Genomic DNA, 8,805 nt, shown 5'->3' with positions numbered 1-8,805 from the left:
AGTAGCTCATTCATGCGGACTGCGGACCGTGTGCTGATCTCAGCAGGCCCGTGCTGCCCGTGCTGCCGGTGAAGACGGGTCGATAGTGACCGAAGACCGCGCAGGGGAAGGCCACGTCTGCGGTGTCCACCTCAGCTCACCCTGCCAGTCACCGTGGGTCGGAGCCGCACGGACTGCGTGGTCCCCCACCCTCTGTACTCCAGCTAGCCGAGCTGGTGTGCGCCGCTCGCGCTGGTCCGCGGATCGTCTCAGTGATCTCTGCAGTGCATACGCTTACAACTGTCATCCGCGGACCCACAGCGTCGAGACTCGACTCGACTCGAGGAGACAGAGCCCCGCGCCACACTTCGCATTCTGCAGCAGGACTAACACGCTCGCTACAATTCAAAACACAAGAGCATTAGCCTAATCTGGTGTCGGAACCACGAGGACAGTGCGCGGAAAACAGGCCGCTGCGTGTGGCGAGCAGGGGACACGCACTGGGGACACGGAGCTGCACGGTTCACCCCGTGCGGCCGATGACGAGGTGACACGGTATCACACCGCGCAGCGACGGCTGTCAACAGCTCAGCACCTGCCTCTTGAGTGTCGTCTGGAACCGCCCGGGTATGAAAAAACAGCGGGAGAACACAGTCCTGTAGCCTACGGTCTTATGTCCTATGTTGTGCCGGTTTTAAAATAAGGACGGTCTTAGGTTGTGACCATTTATCGACCATTTGCCATTTGAGACTTCTTGTTTGACTTTATCTGTTCTGGCGTTGGATTTTGAAAGTTCTTATAAATCAGCGTACCTAATGAATATCTTGCCGACTGAAAATTTACATAACAACGATGCATTTTTGTGTAAGTTACTTAGGATAACTCAATTGACCGACAAAAAAAGTCATGCCAACAAGAAAACAACTATTTGCCAATTGACAACAATTACTTTTTATTCGACGCACAAAGGCGCAGAAATGCGTTGTTCTGTCACAATAAAAGACCACTATGACAAGCCATTAGCAGTCACAATGTATTCCTAACTACAGGGAGATAAAAAAGGACCTTGAATGACTTATGTTTTACGGTAGCCCAGGCGGAACACAGGTGTCCCTACAACAGAGTCATCGGCGGAGCGGTGACCCTCGGAAGAGAATGAGACGGCGAGTCATCGGCAGTCCTCATTCATCTCTCCGTCACGGACGCTACCGGCAGCGCTCCGCCACACAACACCCGATCTGTCTCCGGCACATCAAAACGGAGCCCACCGGTCGTCTCGACGCCTCCGGATAATCAGTCATGAGCGGTGTCTGCGGCGGGGGCGGCTGGCCGGTCGGTGGTGTCCCTCGTGGCGGGGGCGGGGGCGGCACGGTGGCCGACCTCAGGTGGAAGGTCAGCTTCTGGTGGCGGCGGTGAAGACGCCACATTTGTCACAATTCATCATCAGCCGTCGGCCCGTGGACCCGTCACGCCCCAGGACGAGCCCGCTGACGGCAGCAGTGACCCCAGATTTGACCGCGGAACGCTGGTCCAGCTCTGACTGCTCTGAGGTCAGCGATCGGAGAGCCTGACGTGCCTCAGGCTGGTCGATTGAGACCCGTCAGTGTCTGTGGTCCCTGACGATCTTTATCGCTGCGACATCCTACACACTCTGTGAAATCAACACGACTGCCGCCATGGCCGCTACCAATGCGGGTGTTTTGAGCTGCTTTAGAGTTCATGGGGTATCGTAATGATACCTTTTATACATTTTGCTTCTGCCAAATGCCAGTTGCCACTATTGACGAGCGATGCAACGGCGGCTGGCAGCAGCTCATCGGCTGTCCTCCAAGAAAATCACTCTCGCTTGCAATAGTGCTTGCAAATGACAAACTCGTCATTTTAATGTGTTTCAGTCATTGAACAGCTTACACATTTGACCTTCAACACATTAGCAAAACCACCAGGGATAAATAGCTGAAACGCAAACATCCAACTGAAACTTCATCGCCTCAGCCTCCTGAGCGCTTGTTGATAGACTTGATGATGGCACTGCCAGCCAGTAATTGGAAGCATTAATCAGCGTCATAGCTCGGTGAATTAATCACCGGAGAAACCCACTGACAGGGCCGAGTCTGAGTTGTAACGCACTTTTTACGCAAACACTAACGACGCTTTACTATGTCAGGAAGCTTCAGACATCAGGTGCATCTTTTTAGAGCTCTGCAGTTTTAAATGAATGAGCATCGCTCTTATTAAGTGCACAGCAGGTTCATATTTGTATGAATAATAAACATTGTAGTCAATTCATTCAAGCACATGTGTTGCAGCTAATGATTAATATTGATGAGAAAACTTTGGAACTCTGGTCTTATACGCAACCGGTGAAATTCAATTGACATCGATTACCGCGCTGCTTAGTAAAACGATAACTATTTTCATTACCTTGCATGATATAAACAGCACATGATGCTCCCGTATCTAAAACTCTGAAAACTAATGCTTGTATGGCTTTATGCCTGGCGGTGCATTCCGGGCAAGTCATCGCTGGCACGCTGCCCGCTGGTCTGGTCGTTATCTTATAGCAAACCACATTCGGCAACAGCTAAATTGCAAGGCATCCTCTTGGCCATTTCTCTTCGCGATCATATGACAAATAAACAGGCCGTACATGCCAGCCTGCTGACCAGAACGTGGCCATGGGGTGCGAGAGGTCCATCGCAGCGCCGTAATAACACACGGCGGAGCTTGAGCTAGCCGGGAGCGTCCGCTTCGCTCGGCGGCTGGATCGTCTGCGCATTACCGTAAATAATGTCGGCAATCTCAGCGTACGAGACGCTCCACTTTTACCACGTACCCCAATCATGACTGCATCGGGACCTGCATATGTTATGATCTTTTTAAAATATAAAGTCTATCAACTTTTAGCTTCTGGCACACTTCCGCCGGACAATCAGCTTCCAAGGTGTACCAAAGGCTTGGTATGCTCGTGCTGTTGTTTCGCCAGCTAGCCGCTAGGCAGCCGCCGTGTCCCATTGCCTCTGCCTTCTCTGTCCTCTCTGCCGCACTATGAGTGGCCGGTAACGAAGTTTTCTGTCTCGGTCTTCCCCAGACACAATCAGTGTCGCTCTCGTCCCGTCGCATGGGCCGGACGTGGCGACTGGCCTATGGGTTACCGTCATCGCCAGAACGCAACCAGAAGATTTTCAGCTCGGTGACGATACAGACAGAGACACAGAGATACATTAGAGAGAGAGAGAGAGAGAGAGAGAGAGAGAGAGAGAGAGAGGGGAGAGAGGGAGAGAGAGAGAGAGAGAGAGAGGTGATGGTGGAATCACGTGTGGCCCTCTCGCCGCCACAGATAGCGTCCTAGAGACGTGAAACACACACATCTCACAAGTCGTCTGGCTGGTGGAGAGGACACGCTGACACGAACACAGAGACACTGAGACGTGCTCAGAGAGCGGCTGAGTTTTCCGTCCGCAGAAACGTGCTGTTTGCACCGCGTGGGTGGCTCGAGGTGTCAACTGTCGTAGCATCAGAGTCTCTGAGACAATGCGGCTGATATACAACGCATATCTAATAACGGTGGCTGATCAAAAGATGATTATCAAGATGCAAACATTATAAATAATGCATGTAGTGATTTTCAAGGTAGAAGCCGATTTAAATGCAGTATGTTAACTGATATGATTCAAAAGAAAAACAACAGAATATTTGCATCTCAGCTGACGCTTCACTACACTTCTACAGCTGTCAGCACCCGAGCGTCAAGAGCACTCACCAGAAGCCCCAGTGATCTGTCCTCTCAGCAAGTGTCACACAGGTGGCACGTCCCAGGTCGGTCCGGCCAGGCACGCGCGGTGCGTGCACCCGTGTTTTTGTTTACTCACGAACGTTGTACATTATAGGGTCGCGGCAGACGCTCACAACAGCTGTCGTCTGTTGTTGTTCGTGATGAAGGCGATGTGAGCTGTGTGTGTCTCCGGCCGACCCCGCGCCCCTCCGAGTGACCGCAGCGGCCCTGCGAGAGGTGCACCGTGCAGGTCCTCCGAGGCACTCCAGCGGGTTCGCCGTGACCGCCGTCTTCAGCGGGATGTGATATGAGAGCAGCAGTGGCGGCGACGAGGGCCATTCGTCGTGTCGAGTCAGACCCTCACCGTGTCACCGATCGCAGCAGTGAAGTAGGATGGTATGTACTGACTTCAGTTTTCCTCTGCTTCAGAGTCGGAAGAACGCCGCACAAGGGTGACACTTATCCAAACAGAGAAAGAATGCAGTACGACATCAAGGAGCTAATTAGTCAGGAAGCAGAATGCAGGGATGCCTTGACTTCAAGGCCAGATAATCGCGATGAGCGCAGTCACTAAATGTTGGAGATGATTTACAGTGCAGGCTATGACGATGACCTTGTTAGTAAATAAACACTGACACCCGGTCTGGTCTCGGTAACGAGGCGGTGGCGTGTGGGCGGGTGTCACAACTGGCGATAGCCCCAGATGGGGAGCGGGCGGCGGACGGGGCAGCAGCCATTACCGGGCGACAGACTCGGACCGGGTCGGCCGGTCAATACCCGGCGGCCGGCCGACTCTCACTGATCGCCTCTATGCATAAATCAGCGCTGACCGGCGCCCAGAGGCCGGTGATGATTACAGCTCGGTGCGAGCGGTGTCGGCTGCCGGCCGATCGCGGTCCGGTCAGAGCTGCCGTCACCGCACACCGCGCCCCTGGCGGTATACAGGACCTCGGTCTGCCCCCCGGGCGGTACACAGGACCTCGGTCTGCCCCCCGGGCGGTACACAGGACCTCGGTCTGCCCCCGGGCGGTACACCACTCCAGTCTCTGCCCCCGGCGGCGGCAGTTAGCGACAATCTCTGCCAGTCGGTAATGGCTATTGGGGCGTTGCTATTTATGCTAAGTGGAGAAGAGGTTGGAGTCGTGCCTATTCAAGACACCGAGCTGAAAGTAATGGCCGAGAAACATGCGTCCTAGACGAGCCCGAACAGAGATGGATGCTCGCTCTGCATACGGGAATAAAGGACCACCTTGTTTCGCCACACATCGGGAACACGCAGTGTACGAGGTCCGGCTGGTTCTCACTTCTCACCACGCAGTATTTCGTTCTTGGGTAACTAAAGTTATAAAAAGAAACAGATCCTTGGGCGAATTTTAGTTGTAATGAAACAAATAATTCGTTAATGCTGAATATTCGTGAAAATATTATTTCAAGTTCTAAGGATTTTTAACGTTATCACGAAAGCACAATGTTGCGGACAGCTTACAATGACGACCGTTTATTTGTTCGAACCACAAGCATGGAAGGAAAAATGGCCATCACTGCTAATAAATACTCGCAAATTGATATAACCATTGTTACGAGCGAGCGAGCGCAGCGAGCGAAGCGAAGTCTTTTCAATATAACGGAAAAATCTCAGTATGAGCGGCCCGGCCCGGCCCGGCCCGGCCTGTAACGCTTTTGAGAGGCTTATATCTCAGCAACCGCTGGACCGAATGGCCTGCGGTCTTTTTTGCTGGGTAGCCCCATCCCTTCTACCCCGTAATTGACTACTTTTGATACATCTCAGTGACCGCCGTGGCACGTGCCACGTGAAAAGTCAAGGGTGTTCAAGCAGTTTTGCAAAAGTAATGATTTTGAGAGGCCCATATCTCAGCAGCGGCTTGAGCGATTGTCTTGCGGTCATTTTTATAGGGTAGCTGCATCCCTTCTACCAAAGATCGGATACTCTTCATCTATGTGAGTGACCCCCACTGCACGTGCAAAATACAACAATAAGAGGTGCCAAATTTGTTCCCATTTTAGTAACTCGGTAATTACTTGGGCGATTTCGCTGAAACTTGGCATACAGGTAGGCACCCACCAGGCAATGCATTCCCATGTGCTGCGGTTAGGGTGCTACTGCACGTGCGCACGTGCAGGGGGCGTTTCCAGATCTCGAGAACGGCTGGGCCGATTGCGCTCAAATTTGGTACACGGTTGGGGACCGGTTAGTAGGGTGCCGTGCAAAAGTCATTTTGGACCCCGTTTGCACGTGCGCACGTGCAGAATGCCGCTTCCAGATCTCAGGAACGGCTGGGCCGATTGCGTTCAAATTTGGTACACCGCTAGCGACCGGTTAGAAGGGTGCTTTGCACAAGCCCGTTGGAAGTACCCTCTCGCCCTTCTGCACCTGCAGGGCTCACTATCTCGCTCGCTCGTAGTTATTCCAAGGCTATAGAACTCCAGGTAAGGACACCAGCCGTTTGACCTTGAACGCCACCGGCCGGCCGATGACGTCATTGGAGGCAAGCCGGCTCGGCGGACACACAGGGCGAATGCATAACAGAGGGGCGTTGGAACGTTGCGGGAGTCAGGAAGATATTTTAAAGTGGTTGCATACCACCATTGTTTGTTGATTGATCTACAGACTGCATCCTTTTAAACCTCGATGCATCCTAGGCCTGGATGGTGCGTACATTCGTGGAACGATCACCCCGTCCGACGTCCGTGGTCGAAGCTGTCATAGTATTTAAGACACTAAGACGGGTGCAATAACGGCGATCCGATCCCGTCTCTGGCGAATTTAGATGGGTCGTAAGGACCCAGGCCGAATCTGACCGTCTATTTTTAGGGAAACGGGGTGGGTGAATTGACAGCCGATGGCTTAAGAGATGATGAGAAGGGATCCCGTCGTCGATTGTTGTTTGACAGACAACACATGTTGTACTGGGCGTATGACCATCAGAGGTAATGCCTGAACGTAGGCAAGCATAATTGGTCTGTCATATTGTTTAGGAATATAAAATGGTAATGGAGACCATTGAGGATATGATCTCTACATTACGGGAATTCACTAATTACTACGGCCCATAGGGGCACCGCCGGAGCTGTTTTTTTGCCATCGGTCCCAGGCAACTCCAGGGAGCTGCAGTACCCGGCGGCCAAAGCGGCCACCTCGTCGACTCGCAGGTCCTCTGGGATTCCGTGATGCTTTAGTGCTTCACCCACAGAAGCACGGGCATAGCAGTAGGATGTGGGGCTAGGTGTCTGTCCACCTCTTCATTCAAAGAACAACGTGTACAGCGCCTGGTCCCGCCGAAGCTCGGTATCGACCGTGACTTATTCACAACTGGCGGATCCAGGAAGCGGTATTGGACACTGCGGGGGCTTACCCCAAAAAGGTTTCTCGGAATTAATTTAAAAAAACTCGGATTTCGATTCCTTGTGCACTGCTGTGCGGTGTGATTAACCAACATTTCCTCAGAAAAGTTGTGAAGTTTTCATTTATTCACGAAAATCGATTTCGGGCGCTGCCCTGGTTGTTGGGGAAGACATTTGCCCCAAATGCCTTCCCCTGGATCCGCCAGTGGCCGTTGCCCCACTCCCGAGCTTGACTAAAGACGTCTTCAAACCTCACCAGAAACCGATGGTAAGGTGAATTTAAATCCAATAACTCATCTCTGTCTGCCCGCCTAAATATACTACACATGGTACAGCACCCGGCCCTGTCGGAGCTATGAGCCGATCGTGATATTTTCGGCTTTCCCCATCCCAAGCTCGATTAGAAACGTTCTCCTTCCCCACCCGATTGCTGATGTCAATTCAAATTCAATGTCTCATTTCTGTCTGCCCGACCATAACCCATTCATTGCACACCGTTCAGCGCCCGGCCCCGCCAGAAGTATCCTAGCGCGCTGAGCAGTTGCCTCCAGCCGCGTCATCGCGAGGCCCCGCGCGGCCCATAAATGAATACATTGCGCGAATAGCCGTGTCGCCCCCCTGAGTTATTCACCAAACGTCATTGTTAGCGCCGCACGGCCCCCAGCAGCGGTGCCGTTGCGACGCCGCTCAGCGGCGGTGCCCTCCGCCTATGGTAACTACGCTATGTTGCTATGGTTACCGGATTGTTTTGTTTTGTTTACTTTCTTTCGGCTCGATTTTGACAATGTCTGGATAGAATCTGAATAATTACGAAAGATAAAGACGAAAGATGTGATTGATGACGTGCAAAAATGTTGTTTGAGTGAAAAGGAAGAATTTTGGCTATGAATTTAAGCATGAACCTTGTTCGTTACGCCGGAGAGTGACAATTTGTCGGTAAGCACTAAATCGTACCAAATGTCGGATGTTATTGTGAAGCGCTTTGCTTATTATTCTGAAATTATCGTGATACGACTGAACAATGTTATGATACGGATTTATTTGTCTGGAACTTACCTTGTTTTGTTTGTGTGTATGCGTGTTTTAGTTACGGCTCGGCTCAGGCTCGGCTCGGCTCCTGGCTCCTGGCTCCTGTTGTACGAGGCTCTGTGGTATCGGCTCAGGCCGTTAGCGCTGGAAGAAGGAGGAGGAATGGAGGAGAAAATATAGAGGACTGAGAGCCCGTGAACGACGTTTCTCATTGACGGCGCGCGAACATTTAGTAACGACAAATTTCAAGAATGCGACTTCAAGAACGGCAGTGGAAACAGCGAGTTCTCCAGCGCCATCAGACTTCAAGTTCTACAACGCGATAAGTGCCACAATGCCACTAGTTTCAGCAGCTTGCTTTGATGCTGTCGCCATTTGCGCATTGCATTGCCTACCAGATGAACTCTTGCTTTGAAAAACACTATTCGTCAGTGTTAATGCTCGGGGAACATTTGTTGACTGTTGCCGTTGGTACGACTGGCAGCCTGCGCCGACTGCGCTAGAAGTACGAGTGTACGATTGGTACTAAATGGTACCGATGATCAGTGTTGCCATGTTGAACTGTTGCCATTGGTACAAGTGCAGTGTACCCATGTTGTGCATAGAACGGTGCTGCCGTTGGTACGTTTCGCAGCCTGTCCAGATATAACCTGGTCGAC

At 51.9% G+C, this 8,805-nt stretch overlaps 1 long non-coding RNA gene across 1 annotated transcript; it reads left to right on the top strand.

Moving 5' to 3' along the window:
* Nucleotides 1–7,790: 7,790 nt before the first annotated feature.
* On the top strand, nucleotides 7,791–8,345 carry LOC122379554. Its single transcript, XR_006256197.1, has 2 exons — nucleotides 7,791–8,053; nucleotides 8,205–8,345. It is a non-coding gene; the product is annotated as an uncharacterized LOC122379554 (long non-coding RNA).
* The last annotated feature ends 460 nt before the right edge of the window (nucleotides 8,346–8,805 follow it).

The sequence above is a fragment of the Amphibalanus amphitrite genome, unplaced genomic scaffold (genome assembly GCF_019059575.1).
Source record: "Amphibalanus amphitrite isolate SeventyFive unplaced genomic scaffold, NRLGWU_Aamphi_draft 000080F_arrow, whole genome shotgun sequence".
In the NCBI taxonomy this organism is placed as follows: Eukaryota; Metazoa; Arthropoda; class Thecostraca; order Balanomorpha; family Balanidae; genus Amphibalanus; species Amphibalanus amphitrite.
Note: the sequence above shows the minus strand (reverse complement) of the source record. Positions and strands in the feature narration are given on the sequence as shown.